Genomic DNA, 19,839 nt, shown 5'->3' on the forward strand with positions numbered 1-19,839 from the left:
TAATATCAACTGAGGCAGAGTCTATTACAGTGATAACTGATACAGGGTCTAGAATAATATAAACTGAGACAGGGACTATTACAGTCATAACTGATACAGGGTCTAGAATAAGATAAACTGACATATGATTTATTACAGTGATTGCTGATACAAGGTGTGGATTCAATCAACTGACGCAGGGTCTGTTAGGGTGACTACTGACACAGGGTCTAGACTGATCCAAATTGAGGCAGTGTCTTTTACAGTGATTACTGAAACAATGTATGGATTAATATAAATGGAGACAGGATCTATTACAGTAATTACTAATACAATATCTGCATTAATATAAACTGAGACAGGATCTACAACATTGTTTACGGATGCCAGGCCCAGTTTATTTGAAACTGAGACAGGGTCTATTACAGTGATTACTGTTACAGAGCCTAGATTAATTTAAACTGAGACAGGATCTATTACAGAGATTACTGATAGAAGGTATGCATTAATATAAACCGAGACAGGGCCTATTACAGTGATTACTAATACAGAGTCTTGATTAATATAAGTGAAGGCAGGGTCTATTACAGTAATTACCAAGACAATATCTGTATTAATATAAACGGATACAGAGTCTATTACAGTGATTACTGATACAAGTTCTGTGTTAATATAAACGGAGACAGAGTCTATTGCAGTGATTACTGTTACAAGGTCTCTATTAATATATCTTCTGACTGGGAGTATTACAGTGACTGCTGATGCAATGTATGAATTACTAAAAAAATAGACAGTGCTAATTACAGTGATTACTGATATAATGTATGAATTAACATAAACTGAGACTACTGTATTACAGTAATTGCCATACAATGTCTGTATTAATATAAACTGAGACAGGGTCTATTACAGTGATTACTGATACATGGTATGCGAAAAAAATAATGTGAGACGGTATCTGTTACCGTTATTACCGATAAATTGTGTAGATTAATATAAACAGAGACAGGGTCCATTACAGTGATTTCCAACACAAGCTCTGGATTGATATAAACAGATACACGATCTATTCCATTGACACCGAGGCAAGGTGTGTATTAATATGAACAGAATCAGGGTCTACTACAGTGATTACTAATACAAGGTATTGATTAATATCAACAGAGACACAGTCTATTGCATTGATTACTGATACTGGGTCTAGATTAATATCAACTGAAACAGGCTCTATTAGTGTGATAACCAATGCAATGTCTGTGTTAATATTCACGGAGACAGGGACTGTTACAGTGACTCCTGACACAAGGTATCGATCCATATCAACTGAGACAGGGCCTATTACAGTGATTACTGATACATGGCATGGATTAATATAAACTGAGGCAGGGCCTGTTGCATTGATTACTGATAAATGGTCTAGGTTAATATTAACAGAGACAGGGTCTCTTACAGTGATTACCAATACAAAGCCTGGATTGGTATAAACTGAGACAGGGTCTATTCTATTCATTATCGAGGCAAGGCCTGTTTTCATATAAACTGAGTCAGGGCTTATTTCACTGCTAACTGATACAAGGTATTAATTCATATCAACTAAGACAGGGCCTATTACAGTGATTACCATTACAATGTATGGATTGATATAAACTGAGGCAGTTTCTAATGCAGTGATTATTGATGCAAGGTCTGTATGAATATAAACTGAGGCAGGGTCTCTTTCAGTGCTTACTGATACAAGGTATGTATTAATACCAACTGAGGCAGTGTCTACTAGAGTGATTACTAATACACGGTCTAGATTAATATAAACTGAGACATGGTCTATTATAGTGATTACTGATACAAGGTGTGGATACATATCAGCTGAGGCAGGGTATATTACGGTGATTACAAGATACAGGGTGTAGATTAATATGAAGTGAGACAGGGTCTATTACAGTGATCACTGATAGAGGGTCTGGATTAATATAAACGGAGACATTGCCTTTTTCAGGGAGTACTGATGCAATGTATGGAATCATATAAACTGAGACAGGGTACATTAAAATAATTACCAATACAATGTCTGTATTAATATAAACTGAGACAGGATCTATTAGAGTGATTGCCGATACAAAATGTCTGTATTAATGTAAACTGAGAAAGTGTCTATTAGAGTAATTACTGATATAGGGCCTAGAATAATATAGCTGTGACAGGGCCTATTACAGGTACTACTGATACAGGGTTTAGAGGAAGATAAATGGAGACAATCTCTATTACAGTGATTACTGATACAGAGTCTAGATTAAGATAAACTGAGACAGTCTATTTCAATAATTACTGATGCAGGGTCTAGATTAATATAACCTGAGACAGGGTCCATTAAAGTAATTACTAAGATGATCTCTGCATTAATATAAACTGAAATTGGGTCTATTACAGTGATTACTGATATATGGCATCGATTAATAAACTGAGACAGGGTTTATTGCAATATTTACTGATAGAAGTTATGGATTAATATAAACTGAGATATGGCCTATTACAGTTATTACTGATACAAGGCATGGATTAATATTAACTGAGACAGGGCCTATTGCAGTGAATACTGATACAAGTTATGGATTAATATAAACTGAGACAGGGTCTATTACAATGAGCAGTGATAAATGGTCTAGATTATATAATCAGAGACAGGGTCTATTACAATGATTACCAGTACAAGGTCTGGATTGATATTAACTGAGACAGGGTCTACTACAGTGATTACTGATGCAAGGTATTGATTATTATCAACTGAGAAAGGGTCTATTACAGTGATTATTGCTACAATATATGGATTGATATAAACTGAGACAGGAGATTTTACAATGATTGCTGATACAAGGTATGTATTAATATTTACCAAGGCAGGGTCTATTACAGTGATTACTGATACCCGGTCTGTATTAATATAAATGGAGGCAGGGTCTAGTGCAGTGATTACTGATAAAGGGACTAGATTAATGTCAACTGTTACAGAACAGGAATTACTGCTACTGGGCCCAATTTAATAAAACTGAGGCAGGGCCTAAAGCGATAATCACTGACATAATACTGAGTGTCAACCAACTGGAGATAAAACTAGTGTGGAAATAATTGATGCAGGGCTTTGCGGCGTATTGAAAGGGACAGAGAGTAATTCAGTTATAATTAATGCATAACCTAATGTAATAAAAAGGGAGATAGTGTTTAGTGTTACATCATTAGAAACATCTTACTGTGCAATATAATCAGTGTACTAATATCGAATTTTTCTACGCCCCAGCATCACTGATCCACCTGTCAGTGGAATAGTTTCTGTCTAATTATTCAAAAATTCCCTCAGAAGTTGGACCATTTATGATAAACCTATCCTAAGATTATCGATGAAGAGGAGAGTAATCCAGTTCCCTGTTGTGCAGATAGTGAGGTGCAAACCTTAACTTCCAGGAGACCATCTGCCTCGTTGTTTCGAAATGGTCATTTAGGAATCCCTGCCGCTGTGGTATGGGCCTAGTGGAAATAAATTGCACTGTTACAAAAGGGCCAGGCACATCACCAGGCTGCACAACAATGATCCCTTACAACTAAACTGATGTGTGTAAGACTGGAGTCTGCTCCTGAACTTTAGATACATAGAGCAAAATGCTATAATTTCAAAATAGCAACAGCAATATGCCCAATGTCTTGCATTAGTGGCTCTCATACTTGGCCAGTCACCCACTACTGAACTAAAATCAGAAAATGCTGGAAAGACTCAGCAGGCCTGGCAGTACCTATGGAGAGCGAAACGGAGTTAACGTTTCGATTCTACATGACTCTTCCTGTGAGCCACAACTGCCGGTTTGAAGCATGCTCAGTGGAGCGATCATTCAGATGTGGCGTTGGTAATGTCATCTCAGTCCTAGGGAACAGTAGAATAGAGGTAAATTAACTGGGCTAGTAACGCAGAGAAGATCAGAAATGCTCCGGAGACATGACTTAAAATCCCACGACGGCAGCTGGCGGGATTTCCATTCAATTAATTCATTAAAAACAAAATTGGAATAAAAATACTAATTTTATTAATAATCGAACAACCGAATTGTCATAAAGTTCCAACTGGTTCACTAATGTCATTTGAGGAGGAAACCTTACCGTTACCAGTCTGGCCTGCGCAAGAAGCCAGACCCACAACAACGTGGCTGAGTCGTAACTGACCCTGGAATGGCCCAGAAGGCTATTCAATTGGTTCAAAACCTCTCCAGGAATGTCAAATAAGAGGTGCAACGCACAAACTGCAGCTGTTCAACATGGCAGCTTCCCACCACCTTCTCAAGGGTACTTGTGGATGGACAGTTAAGGCTGGCATTGCTTGCGACTTTCACAACCAAAGAACAAATGAAAACAACGGCCAAAACATCGTAAAATAATACGGATGCTCTCAATCTAAGATAAGGCCAGAAAATCTGGAAATACTCAGTATGTATCTCCACTGACCCTATTTTACAGAGCACGGGAGTTCACCCCTGCATCCTCGGTCAATATTTAACCCACAACTAACATCACTAATAAATTGATGACCTGGCCATTTGTCACATCTCTGTTGGTGGGAGCTTCCTGTGCATAAATTGCCTCATGTGTTTCTAACATTACACAAGTGATTATAATTCGAAGAAAAGGCGCAGCAATGTGGTTAACGTCATTAGGTACCTCCTGAAATGGTGATATGCGCTTTACAAATACAAGTTTTTACTAAACGTGAACATTTCAAAATACACATGTTGGTGTGTTAGAATTTCTGGATAAATGTGATTATAGTCATTCTTCTGTTCAGTAATTTAAAATGTTTATGTTTAAGGCGTTAATACTTGCACGGAATCAGTTGTTCAGAGATGCTTAATTGATTTCAGCAGCAGTACCTCCAGAAACAAGTTTTTAAATTTAATGAGATATTTGGTTCAAAATAAATAACATCTGTACCAATAGGTTTTCGGATATTTGTGTTCATTTATTATACAATCTGCGAATATTCTTAAAATAAACTTGTTTTGAGTTGAACATAATGAATAAGTGACTGTTGATCTAATTTTGCTGCTGTGAACACGTCATTGAAACCAATGAGGCGTTTATGCAAATAAAAACTGAAATAGAAATCTCAGAACAGAATATTGAGCGACAGAAATGCAATAGATGTTTCCCCACCAACAGAACATAGAAATGACAACAGAGAGAAATGCAAAGCACACAAAGGATTCCAGTACTGATTGATATTTGGAACATTTCTATAAGTTATGGGATAACAATATAAAGATCCTATCTGTGCTCAAAAGTGGCGAAGAATGCTTTGATCCCGGTTGATAGTAGCATTGAAAATGTTTTTGCGGGGTTTCCTGCATTCTATCCCGCTCTATCTCCCTTCCTCTCCTATACCGGCCGTGCCTTGGCTCTCATTAACGTGTCAGCGTGTTTACCTTATAACATGAAGTCAATATCTTAACAAAGTTCAATCTCAGCACTATTCATAGACCTTTAGCCAAATAGATGGGTGTCTGCACAAGGAATTTAATTCTAAAATGTGTCTGGTGTACTCAATAATATATGAGTATTTAATGTGACAGTCTAAAGGGAAAACCCGCCTGACATAGTCATACTCAAACCTTTCAGCCAATATCCCAAACGCCTGATTGACCTAGAAGAGATGCTGGGACATTAGTCGGGAAGGACCGTCCCTGAGGGGCCTCACGATTGACTCCAGAAGTCATGAATTCTCATGGCAGCAAATCAGGCAAGTGTGGAAAATCTACTTCCTCATTACTAGCTATTTTCCTACCTCGGCTAATGAATCAGTACATTATCAAGTTGAACAGAATTTTATAGAAACACTGAGAGCAGCAAAGGGAACGGAACTTCAATCCCCATCAACAAGAATGGCTCGGTACCAATACTATTGACTAAGTTGGCCGAGTCATGAAGAATGTGTCTACCAGGCCGGCCCTCCAGAAGGTGGAAAGAGAACAAAAGGGGAAAACGTACTTGAGACAGCGCTCATCACTATACCTGGCACAGACACATCTCTCCACGTCAATATTGGTGGGATTGTCCAGTGCACTATACGTTTGGGCACAAAGACCCATCTTCAGACTGAGAGCACCACCCATAGCATGTATGGCATAATCACTGTGCTAAAAACGATAGACTTAGAGAAGACTTAGCAGTTAAAAACTGTGCGCCAGTAAAGCCATTACCACGAGCAAAGTTCATATTCCTGCACAACATGCACCTCATGGGATGTATAACCCTCAGTCTACCATTATGATGAAGCTGGGGGATCAACTATTGTTCAATGATGGTTGCAGAAGAGTAAGTCAGATGCAGCAACAAGAGGATCTAAAATGGGGTGTCAACCTGATCAAGCTACAACATGGTGAAAAATGCAGGACGAATCCAATCCTACGCATTGACCCTCAATCATTCTACTCTCAGCCATCAGCAACCTGATGGAAGGTGTCACTGCCGAAGCAATCAAGCAGCAGCTCAGCACCAACAAGCTGCTCAACAATGCTCAGTTTAGGTTTCACAAGGGCCTTTCAGTTCCCGAATAATTCACGTTGTTGATTTGAACAAAGACACACAGCTGAATTCCTAATATGAGAGTGACTGCCCTAGACAGCAAGGTAGTGGTTGACAGATTGTGGCACCAAGGATCCTTAGCAACATGTAAGTCAATGGGAATCAGGGAGAAAGCTTTCCATTCATTGGGGTCATGCCTAGCACAAAGGAAAATGGTTGTTGTTGATGGAGGCCAAAGATCCCAAGCCAGAGCATCGATTTAGAGTTCCTCACGAGAGTTTCCTAGGCCCAGCCATCTTCAGCTGCTTCATTAATGACTTATTCCACAATCATGTCAGAAGTAGCGATGTTCGCTAATGTTGGCACAATGTTCAGTTCCATTCACGATTCCTCAGATACTGAAGCAGTTCATGCCTCCATGCGGGGATGAAAAAAACAAGTGGGCAACATTCAACCTCTGGCTAATGAGCAGAAATTGATATGAGACGTGACAAGTGCCAGGCAATGACTATCTCCAGCAAGAGAGAATTTAACCATCTCCCGCTGTTATTCATTGACATTACCATCGCGGAATCCCACACAGGAACTTTGTGGGAGCCACAGCAGAAAATAAAGTTAACTGAACCAGCAACACATTTGATTAATCTGTAAAAGGCCAGAGGCAGCACATTGTATGGCGAGTGACGCACCTCATGACTACCCAAAGTCTGTCCACAATGTCCATGCAAACGTTAGGAAAGCGATTGAATACCTCAACTTGCCTGGATCAGGGCAGCTCCAACAACACACCCCGGAGCAGGTCTGAGGAACCACATGGTCTTCTCTAAATGCTATTCTTATATTCACAAGAAGTTAGACAACATCTAAGGAAAATCATCGCGCCTGATTGGCAATCCCAGCTACCATTTATAAATCCATTCCATCCAGCGCCGCTGCACAAAGACAGCAGGGTGTACCATCTGCAAAATGCAGTGCGGCAACTCCCCCACGGTCCTTTGACAGCTCCGTACAAACCCCTGACTGCTACCAACTAGAATGACAAGTGTGGGAGATCGATGGAAAGACCACAAGCTACAATTTCCCTTCAAGACCAAACGCCACATTGGCTTGGAAATGTATCGCCTTTCCTTCACTGTCACTAGGCCAAAATCCTGAAGCTCCCTATATAACAACAATGAATAATATGGTCGTCAAAATCTATAGCACGGAAGAGGGGCATTCATCCCAGCGAACATGTAGTAACCAGTCTAGTCCAGCTTCCAGCACTTGGCCTGTAACCTTTTAAGTTGTTTCACTTCAAGTTTCTACAGCCCTTTCACATCATGAGTTTTAGATTCCCATCACCCTCTAGGTGAAAACATTTGTCATTCTCTATTCACTCTTGGATGAAGAGGTGGACTGTATTGTAGCCAAATATGCTGATAATACAAAAATAGAAAGGAAAACAAGTTCTGAGGAGGATACAAAGAGGCCACAATGACATATAAGCAATTTAAGTGAGTGTGCTGAAATTTGGCACATAGAATATATGGTTGGAAAACTATGAGGTTGTCTAGCTTTGCACAATAAGTCGAAAGGCAACATATTATTTAAATTGAGAGGCTGCAGAATTCTTCTCTACAGAGAGATCTGCGTGTCTTTGTACACGGATCACACCAAACATGCGCATGCGGGCATAGCAATGGATTATTATGGCAAATGGAATAATGGTTTTTATTGCAAGGTGTACGGACTTATAAAGTAGGGAATTTATGCTATAATTGTACTTGCCATTGGTGAGGAGCTACCTGAACCATTGCGTACAGTTTTGTTTTCTGTAAATAGAGATATATGTGCATCAGAATCAGTTCAGAGAAGCTTCACTAGGCTGATGCCTGGGAGGAAGGGATTGTCTTATGAGGAAGTGTTGAGCAGATTGCTCCCATACTTACTGAAAAGTAGAGAAATGTGAGGTCATATTATTGAAACCTGAAATATCCTGAGGTGATTTTACTTGTTAAATGCTCAGAACATGCTCCCCCTTCGCAGGGGAATCTGTAACTAGGAGAGACGGTTTCAAAACCAATGTTCTCCCATTTAAGACAGAGATGAGGAGGAATTTCTTCCCTCAGAGAGTCATTGGTCTTGGGGTTTCACTTCTCCAGAGAGTAGTGGAGTTTGGTCATTCAATATATTCATGGCTGAGTTAGACAGATTTCTGATAAACTAGGAGTTCAAGGTTCATGAGAAGAAGACAGGAAAGTGGAACTGAGGCCAGAATCAGATCAGCTTCGATGTTCTTGAATGGCAGAGCAGGCTAAATGGGCTGAATGGACAAAACCTCCTCCTTTTTCTTATGATCCTCCTTATTTTTGACTCTCAACCAAATAAAAATGGGGATTTCCATCCACTGTTCATAATCCTTCATAACCTATACACTTCAGTCAGGTTTTCTCTCAGCCTTCTTTCATGAACAGTAAACAAAACTAGCCTATCCAATCCTCCATAATGGCTAACTTCTTGCAGACGAGGCAATGTTATCGTAAATCTCCTCTATCGTCTCTAATCCGGTCATATCTTTCCTATAGTCCCAGATATAAAACTGCACGTAGCATTCTAACTTTGGTCTAACTAGTGTTTTACACAGTTACAGCATAACGTCTCAACCCTTATGTTCTATGCCTCTTCTAATAAAGACAGGAACCCTGTCTGTCTTTATGATCACGTTATCGAGCTGTCCAGGCACCCTCAGGAAACTCTGCCTTCTATAGCCCCACTATACTTCGCAGTTGCACATCATTTACCATATTCCCTTACGGTATTAACCTTCCTCAAATATATTGGCTCACAATTCTCCGGATTCTACCCTTTATTCCACTTTTACGTCCACCAGACTAATCGACTTCTTGCAACCTACAACCTCCTGCTTCATTCTAAAACCAGACAGCCAGTTTGTGTATCATCTAAAACTTTCTTAATCAAACTCATTTCTTTAATGTGCAAGTACACAAGAAATGTTATTACTATGGCATGGGGAATACCACTCCAATTTACAGAAACGCACAATGTCTAATAATTTTTGCTTCCTGGGTTTGATCAAATTTTGGATTTACCTTGCCATTTTGCCGTGGATCTCATAGGCTTTTACTTTCATGACTAGTTTGCCATCTTGGACATGATCATGTTAAAATCCACATAGACTACATCAAATGCATTGTACTCATCGACACTCCTGTTACTTCTTCAAAGAATTCAGCCATGTTAGTCAAAGATAGCCTTCCTTTCACAAATCCGTGGTGTCCAAATTTGTCCATCCAAATACCAATCCATCCTGTCCCTTACATTTTTCATTTTCCAATAATTTTCCCACCACTGAGCTATGCTGACGGTCCTGTAATTATTCAGTCTGCACCTTTCTCCATTTTGAATAAGGATACAACATTAGCTGTCCTCTAGCCCTGTGTCACAATGCCAGAAGTTGCAAAGAATTAGAAAATGACGGTCATTTATTCTCTTGCTTCCCTTAACAGCCTAGGAAACGTTTCGGTCGGGCTTTGAAAGCTATGCAGTTTCAAAGGTGTTAAACCCCTTGATACTTGCTCCCTCTCTAAGCTAATTGTATTTTATATTTCACTGTGGGTGCACCTGCACCACCTGGAACGTAGCTGTTCAAGAAGGTGGCCTATCACCATTACTCAAGGACAATTAGGAATGGATAATCAATGCTGGACTTGACAACGATTCCAAATCAGGTGATTTTTAAAAAAGTAATAACTGGGATAGTGTCTAATGTAATATAAACCATGATACCGCCTAGTGCGTGAGGCAGTGCCTGTTTCATGTATTTTGGACAAACCATCTTGCACTGCCACTTGGTGGCCAATGGTTGCCATTGCTCCTATTGTGAAAGTGTCGATGTCAGCATTGTTGTTGGTACAAATGTATGAAAAAATGCACTGATATTCAATTTCAACACCTTTTCAATAAACGAGAATAAAATACAGAATTGTAAAAATAGCTAGTGAAGCAAATCCATCTTTGTGCAAATAACTTGCAAATATTAGGAATGGTGTGGTTTGTATAAGCACATACTCACAGACACAAATACATGCATATACATATATTCAGGCTCGGTCATACAACCATGGAAAAAAGTAACTATAACATCAGCAGTGCAAATATTTCTTGACATTAATAGATTGTATAAATTAGCATCCATTTTAACTTTACATAAACTTTAACACAATAGATATTTTCACTAATCAATATAAACTGCACAGCATTCTGGCTCACCTTTAGTTCTATCCCTCAACCCAGTTCACCTTTGCGAGATTTTTTAGAAGATTCGGCCCATCCTTTCAACCCACATAGTACAAGAGCAATTAGAAATTGCACACAACTTCTGATGGCTGTAAACATCAGAAGACCCAGGTCAGGAGTGTGATGGAAAGCTCTCCACTTGCCTGGGTGAGTGCAGCTCCAACAACTTCAAGAAGCTTGGCACCATCCAGGGAAAAGCAGCCCGCTTGATTGACACCACATCCACAAACATTCACTCCCTCCACCAACGACTCACAATAGCAGCAGTGTGTACCGTCTACAAGATGTCCTGCATGAATTCACCAAGGCTCCTTAGACAGCACCTTCTAAACCTACGACCACAAATATCGAGAAGGACAAGAACAACAGTTACATGGGAACATTACCACCAGGAAGTTCCCTTCCAAGCCAGTCACCATCCCGACTTGGCAGTAACTGCCGTTCTTTGACTGTCACTGTATCAAAATCCTGGAACATCCTCTCTAACAGCACGGTGGGTATATCTGCGCTACATGACTGCAGCGGTTCAAGAAGGCACCTCACCACCACATTCTCGAGGGCAATTAGGGATGGGCAATAAATGCTGGCCCAGCCAGCGGCGCTCACACCCCATGAATGAATGAAAAAATGGCTAAACGTATTTTTCGTGCAAATAAAATGCATCCGCCCATCCAGTCCAATATATATCTTTAGTTATTATGAGACATATCTCTCCCTTCACACATCTGTCTATTTACCTAACACAGAAATATTACTGTACAACAATAACTGAGATTGGCCATAGCCAAATATAAACTGTGATCGTGTCCAGTGCAGTAATAATAGAAAAGGGGTTTTATGTAATATAAACAGCGATATGGTCTGGTGTAATATAAACTGATTAGTGCACGAATGACTATGACTGGCCGAGTAGAGTATGAACATGGAGATGATCTACTGTAATATAAAGGACGGCATTATGTAGTACAGAAATAACTGAGAGTGGATCTAGTGCGATATGAATAGGGACATGGATGATTCCAAAATAAGCAGATAAATTCTTTCGTGCCGTAATAACTGAAACAGGGCTGAATGTAAAACATAGATGGACAGACAGTTTATTGCATTAATATCCGAAACTGGGCCCAGTGTAATATGGATGGAGACATGGTCAGGTTAAGGCCTATCAAAACCCTTCAGAAACTTGAACACTTCTTTCAAAGCATCTCTGAACTTTAACTGCTCCAGGAGAAAGTTTTTTTTTATCGCTTTTTCACTTAACGGAAGCCCTTCATCCCATTCAGCTAAATCCTTCGGCAGCATCTTCGAAAACCAAGTGCCCTGCTCCGTAGAAGGACAAGGTCAGCAGGTGAATGGAAGCACCAACACCAGCAAGTGCCGTTCCATGTTACACACAGTATCCTGGAAATTTATTGTATTTCCTTCCTTATTACTGAGTCAAAACCCCGGAACTCCCATCCTAACGGCACTGTTGTTGTTTTTGCTCCGCACAGAGGTGGCTCTCCAATACCTCCTCCAGGTCAATTGGGTAAAGGCCATAAATTTGGGCGTCGCCAGCGATGTCCACATCTGAGAATGAAGAACAACTAGCAATAAATGAGTGAGGGCCTACTGTAAGATAAATACAGACATGCAATCGTGCAGTAATAATTGAGGCAGCATCTGTATCTTTTTCATGGAAACAATCACGCTATCAATGCCACCTGGTGACCAAAGGCTGTCATAGTCGGCACTGTAAAAATGTCACTATCAGTTATTATTTCTCATATTTATGTCGTTAAGAACAAGTCACTATGATATAGCAGCTCTTCACCTTCTTCTTGAGGTTCCAGAGGGTCAGAAATGCAATGAATTGCAGATGAAAATAACTTTTTGTGCGAATAAGCATCCACAAAAGAAGAAAGTGACTGAAATCCACTTAACGTACTTATATTGACCTTAGATAAAGGAGGAATTTTGATCTGGAAGTTTAGCATCTTGGGGGCTTTGATATCCACCCCAACACAAAAAGTGGACGAAGAGCGTGCAAAAATTTATGTTATCATCTGTTCCTGGTTTCCGTTAATATACGTATGTGTTTAATTCACGCTGGGCACTGACTCGTCCCACCAAACTAGCCCCTTCATCTGTTAACATTATACTAGACCCTGCCACAGTTAGAACTGCACTAGACCACGTGTTTTTTATATTACAAGATGTACTGAGACCAGACTGGCACGTATAAAGGATCAGTGGGGCATTGGAGGGCATGACCTCAGAATCCTGAAGGTTGCGGGATAAGTATATCAGATGGTCAATATTACACAGGGACAGTTGACTGTATTAGAGGGAGCATAGCACAGAAGAGTTGGAAAGTTATGCTGGAACTGTGAAAACAATGGTTGGGCCACAGGCTGACTACTGCGTGCATTCCTGTTCACCTCAAACCAGGCAAGATGCCATTCAACGATAGTGGGTTCAGAGGAGATTTACGTGGATGTTGAATGAACTGGGGAATTCTAATTATGGTTAAATGTTAGACAAGCGATGGTTGTTGCCTTTTGAATAGAAGAGGCTGAGGCGAAACTATTCGAAGTATATACAATTATGAGTGGTCAGATAGAGCGAGTAGGAAGGCCAGATTCCCCTTGGTTGAGGTGGTGTTTATCTACATTCAACTTACTTTTATGGTGAGAGGTCGGAGATTCATAGGGGATTCAATGGGATTTCCTTTTTATCAAAAGGATGATGGAGATCTGCAATTCACTGCCTGAAAGAGTGGTCGATGCAGAAACCCGTATAACATCTTTTAAAGTCCTTGTAGAGGCTTGAAGTGCCATAACCTGCACGTCAATGAACCAAGAGCTGGGAAATGGGATTATGTTGAGTGGTTGCCTGTCGGTTGACGTAGACACATTGGACCGAATGGCTTCCTCCCATGCTGTATATTTCTATGATTCTGTCTAACCTTGGGATCTATGATTCGGTAATTCTTGGACGAGACCCCGGTTTATTTTACAGTGGGCAATACCTCAGTTGCTACTGCACGAGACCATCCCTCTGTTTATACTGCATTGGCAGCAGCCTCAGGTATTGCTGCACCAAACCATTCTACTTTTCATGTTACACAAACTCTGTCTCACTTATTATTGCACAAGAACATTTCTCACTTTATACTGTGCTTGCCTCTGTCTGAGTGACTGGTAGATTGATAGATAGGCTTTAACATAAGTGAAGGTGTATGTTTGCTTGTGGAGGCAGTTTGCAATCATTTTTGATAGAGAAATACATTTAATCTTGCTAATACCGATCATCAGCTGTGTAAAATTCCGAGTTGCCCTGGTATTACGTGGGTAATAATTGTGTTGAATGGAAGGGCTGCATCTTGTACCGATCATCCAGAGATGGCCCGGAATTGAGTTACAAAACTAAAGGTGAGCAACAGTTCACTGATGCTTCAATATTTAGTGACAAACTCGGTTGCCATGTTTAGTAATTCATACTTGAGGTGTACTGTGCCGAATGTTCTTCGGTTTTTTTTTCACCTACGTTAAGGATAGGTTTTCCTATTTACCTTTCATGTGACTTACAGGCTGTGTTGGCAAAGCTTGGAACGTTGGCCATACAGAACTCCCACGTGGGCTGTCGCAAGGTCCTAATGTTTACCAAACACAAAACACTCACCTGGCTAAAGGTAACAAGTCGAAAGAAAACAAGCAACGTCTGTTTGTATGTATTTGTGTGTGTGAGAGCTTGTAAAAGAGAGAGAGATGGAGGGAGGATATGTGTTTGTGTGTGTTTCTGTTTGTGTGTGTGAGAGTGTGCATGTATATGTGTGTGTATCTGTTTGTCTGTATGTGAATGTGTGTACATGTGTGTGTGTGTGTGTTTCTCTGTATGTGAGTGTGCGTGTGTATTTCTGTGTATGTGCAGGCCTGTGTGTGTGTGTGTGTGTGTGTGTGTGTGTTTGGGCAAACAAATCATTCTTAATATTTCTATTTGAATTTCACAAAGATAAATGATTATCTTTGTGAGCTAGGTTTCAACATTTTATTTCATTTGATTGAAAGTAAAATGTAGGTCCTTTAGTAACACTAATATGCATTAATAATCCATATATTCTATGTTCTTGTTTAGAAAGCAATTTCCCATTGACCATTCCATTACCAACTCAAGGGTAATTGTAAGGCTGAAGGAGGTTAGAGTGTCAGTGAGGGAAGAGGAAATGGAGGGATTTTTTTAAAGTGATAATTTCATTACTGATGCATTACTTAGTCGAGACCCACATTGCGTCAAGGAGAATAGGTTGATGGGTGTTTAGGGCATGGTGCGAGTTAGGGTACCGGCAGGCGAAATTAGGATGAGCTCTTATTTATAGAAAGTGGAAGATGGGAGGCTTCTCAGGAAGCAATTGGAATTGTAAAATTTAGAGGAGAAAATGCTAAGCGTTCAGCAGCAGTTGTGCCGAGGCTAGACCTGAGACGGGAGATGTAATAGAGATAGAAGAGTTTTTATTGCTATTTAAGGGAAGCTTGAGTGAAAATTTCAGCTCAGGGTCAGATCAGGCGCCAAACCTGCGAGTGATCTGGTTCATCTTCGGACATTGATCATGGAAAGAGATGTAATCGGTGGCTAATTTTGTCCTGGGGCTAAAGAAAAAGGCCTCGCTTTCCAAATGTTTTGTTTGAGGAAATTTCCGCTCACTTCGTACTTGATGGTCGATTAGCGGATTGGCAGCTGAGAAACACTGGAGGGATCGGGAAAGCTGATGGTGAATTAGAGCTGGGTGTAATGCGTACGGGGTCTGATGCTGTGTATATGGGTGACGTCACGGACGGGTACGTCGGTGAGAAATATGAGGATATCAAAGATTAATACCTGGGGTAATCCAGAGGTGCGTCAGAGGGATCAATGTCTTCATAAAATTATTTTCTGGTCATTTGAGTGCAGTACAACGCATCTGGTCACCTGAAAGTATGTATGGGGGGTATGGGAGTAGGTGTGGGTGGCAGATATGCTTAACTATGTCAAACCCTACAGACAATTGGAGAATCATGAGAATGGATTGTTTCCCACGTCACAATCACAAAACATCTCATTTTTGACTTTGATAAAGACACTTTTAGCGCTGTGAAAGTGACAGAACCCTGATAGGAGGGGTTCAAACATAAAGTCCTGAAACATATGTGCATAAATCTGGGAGGCAACAACAAAATACTGTGAATTTCACTCTATTTCTTTCTCCGCTGTCATCCTTTCATATTAATATTACTTGCACTGTTTTTCCCCCAACATTTTTCAAAAAATGCCTATTGTGGGACAATGATTCTCCCACCTTCAAGTTTAGTGGCTTCACCCTTTAAGCTCGGATATGCATTCTCTACTGCAGGAAATCAGTCCAGGAGGTGCTCCCTAATGTGCCTGTTTCATATAGGCCCCAAAACAGGGAATTACTCATAGGGTTTGTGCTCGCCTGAGTGTCTGTGTCAGATAGGCCCAGCATGTGGAGAAAATGCCAGGGCTTGCGTTCCAAGGTGTGTCTGCGCCACATAGGCCTAGTACCAAGGAATCATTAATAGGATTTGTAATTCCAGAACATTCCGTGTCAGATAGACCCAGCATCTGGAAGCAATCCCCAGGGTTTCAGCTCCTAGGGGGGCTTGTCTCAGATATACGCAAATTCTGGGGATAATTAACAGCATTTGTGCTTCTGGTAAGTCTGCCCGGCCCAGGTTCTCGAGATTATCCACAGGGTTTATATATTCTGGTGTTTCAAATATTCCCCAGCCTCCACAAATCACGTTCAGGTTTTGCGCTTCCTAAAGAGTCAGATAGGCCCCTGATTCTTTGAATTATTTCTTCGGTTTGTGCACAATGATGTGCCAATGGCCCCGGGATGCGGGAATCATCTCTAGGGCTCATAACCCTGCTCTTCAGAGAAGGCACATATTTGGGAATCAATGTGAAGATATTAAGCAATTCGAAATGGACGTTCATATAACCAATGGAGAAGAGTCTGAACTATTTGAGCATATTGTTGCTGGGCAGATCTATGTATAAATACAATTCATTACTAATAACACCTGGGTTCTAGTTGGCTTCCTATATGTGATCAGCGGGCTGGAAACAGCTTGTTGAATTTTCAGCACAGCAGCCACAGATGTTTTCTGTAAATTATAATGTGAATTATCACCCCTCCCTGATGGTGGAATGCTGGGTTTCTGTCCCTGTCTGTGCAGGAGAGATATGGGTTGAATGTATTGCTGAACAAACTGGGAATACATTCATCAGCTAATGAATCATTAGGCAATGTTAATCTAAATTGTATTCCTTATGATGTGAGGTTAGGAAATTGTGTTTGATATACGGCATGTGCAGAACAGAATAAACACGAATAGAAGAAGGTAAAGTGTTTGAGACATTAATTAATGAAGGCCAAATTAGCTGATAATTTAGAGCGGCTTTGCAATTAATCAAAAGACAATGTAAGCTGAGCTGGTATCAGACAGATATAAACATCTCAATACCTGAAATATTTGATTCCATTAATAATTTTCTACTTGACCCAATGAAAGTCAGTCTTCTGAATTACAATCCCAGTCTGGATGCTGATTCAGGGCGGTTTGCTTTAAAGCAAAGCCGCACATTTCACGATGGATTATATCTGAAATGAAGTGATACCATTCCGAAACTTTCGATGCCCTGGGAGAAACATCATCGCTTTCCCTCGACAAATATCAGCAACATTTGTATCCTTTATCTTCTATCTAACAAACAGTAACCAAAGGGAATAAGAAAGTCTTGCATTTACGAAATGCTTTTGAGAACCTCAGCGTATGTCAAATCGCTTTACAGGCGATGAAGATTTTTTAAGATAAATATATAATCACCATTGTAGTGCAGGGAAACGCGACCATTAATTTGCACACAGCAAGATCCAACAAACTCTACTGCGATGAATCACCAGATAATCTGTTTTGGGATGCTGACTGAGGGATAAATATTGGCTCTGGACACGGGGGAGATCGCGCCAGATCTTCAAAAAAAAAATTCACGAGAGCGTTTAGGTCCATCTGGAATTAATTGGACATTGTCCACATGTGTGGTGTTTATCTGGATTGTAAATACAACAGAAATTCAAGTTTAAACTAAATGTGCTTTGTAAATATGGTATCTAATCCCAAGCAATAAATCGCCAATAAAACCAGGTTTGTTTGGGGTACACGGATTACCAATAGTTAATAATGGTTTACACACCTGGACTCAGACAGGAAAAAAGAGGAGGAGTCAGGCTGTTACTGGGGGAGGAGAGTTGACTCCCATTCTCCAGCCCTCTCTCTCACATTTGGATCCAGCAATATAAATAACGGGGCGGTTCAGCTCCAGGTCCAACCATCCGTAGCCACTACTGCAACGGAGAGACACGTTCCCAAGTCAGTTATACCCAGAGGCTGAAGGATGCTGTCTGCGCTGTGGCTTAGCTTCTTAATGGCTTGTTTCCCCTGTAAGTATCCCTGACTGTATGGTTATACAACAGAACTCTGCTTATTGTCTGATGTAAATTTATATTCATTTACTGGATTGTTATCTAATGAAATTACATTTCTTTCAACATTTACAGATGTCCGATCTGATATTGTTCTGACCCAGTCGGCTCCTGTGACAAAAAAGCCCGGCGAATCCCACAAAATATCATGTTCGGTGAGCGGATACAATCTGGACAGCTACTATATGAACTGGGTTAAACAAGTTCCTGGGAAAGGGCTGGAGTGGCTCCTTGCTTACAATACTCCGTCCAATACCAAGTATTACGCGCCTGGAGTCGAAGGTCGAATCATCCCTTCAAGAACCTCACCCACAACGTATATTGAGATTAAGAATCTGAGACCAGAAGACACCGCCATCTATTACTGTGCAAGACACTCACAGCGACCTGAACAAGTCCAGAGCTCGTACAGAAACCGATGGACAGTAATTGCAGTGAATCACAGGTCAGTGTTAGTTTAAAATATATCAAGCGATATGTTTCAACCTCGACTGGAAAGCTGTATTTCCTAAAGCTATCAACGAAACCAATTAAAAAAACACAATTAAAAAAATTCAAGTAAGCCTGTATAGATATTCAGCATGGCTAATGGTTAGAATGTCCGCAATTGACGACCAGGTGCCACATATGAATGGGGATCATATTAGCCCAAAGCTCTACTCTGAGTAAAACTCATGGGTGGGTTACAATTAAAATCTGCAAACCTTTTGTTGACTGAATTATTATTATTTTTTTTTAACTTTTGCTGCAATCAATTGAGTGAGAGAAGTATTTGTGCGGGTTTGTGTCACTGTGGTACTACAGTGGGTCACGGTGCTGTGTATAGCGAGCTCCTCATACAAAAACCCCAGAGAGGGAGCATGCTAAAATCTGTGATCAGTATCACAGCAGGAATGTCAAAGAGAACAAAAATTACCTAAAAATAATGGTTAGAAGTAACACTGCATTGAAAGAAATGTGTAAAAGCGTTGATTTTATTAGTTTTGATTGTCATTCTAAAGAGGGGATCATATGTTTGAGGTGTATTTTGATCAGCTTTATAAACATAATGACGAGTACTAACTGAAATATCTGACTGACATATTCCTCGAGGATTCCGAATCAGGTTTCTGAGACCGCTGTGGATTTGAATCTCTGTATTTCGCATTTTACAGTCCACCACTGTTTCTGACATGGTGCGTCTCACAGTGATACTGGGGGGCACAGCCGTTACTGTTAATGCAAAAAACCTCATCGAGGCTAATTGATTGCATTTGGTCAATGCATTTTTTCTTACAATACAACTATATTAAACAAAGCCCTATCTGTGCCTGGAACTCCATAATTGACACGTTTCAAGAGGTGCTAAAGTGTTAGTTATTAAATCATTGGTTGCTGATTTCAATGCATGATCATCAGTTACTCTGTGAAATACAAATAAAACAGTGTAATTTATAAAGTTTTAAAAAATATTTCACAATTTTACTTTTTTGATAAAGCCG

General features: G+C 40.3%; 1 protein-coding gene across 1 annotated transcript in view; it reads left to right on the forward strand.

Moving 5' to 3' along the window:
* LOC144698308 (uncharacterized) overlaps window positions 1-19,839 on the forward strand; it is a 319,027-nt gene that overhangs the window by 119,294 nt on the left and 179,894 nt on the right. The window lies entirely within an intron of this gene.

The sequence above is a fragment of the Cetorhinus maximus genome, chromosome 23, assembly GCF_964194155.1.
Source record: "Cetorhinus maximus chromosome 23, sCetMax3.hap1.1, whole genome shotgun sequence".
Taxonomy (NCBI): Eukaryota; Metazoa; Chordata; class Chondrichthyes; order Lamniformes; family Cetorhinidae; genus Cetorhinus; species Cetorhinus maximus.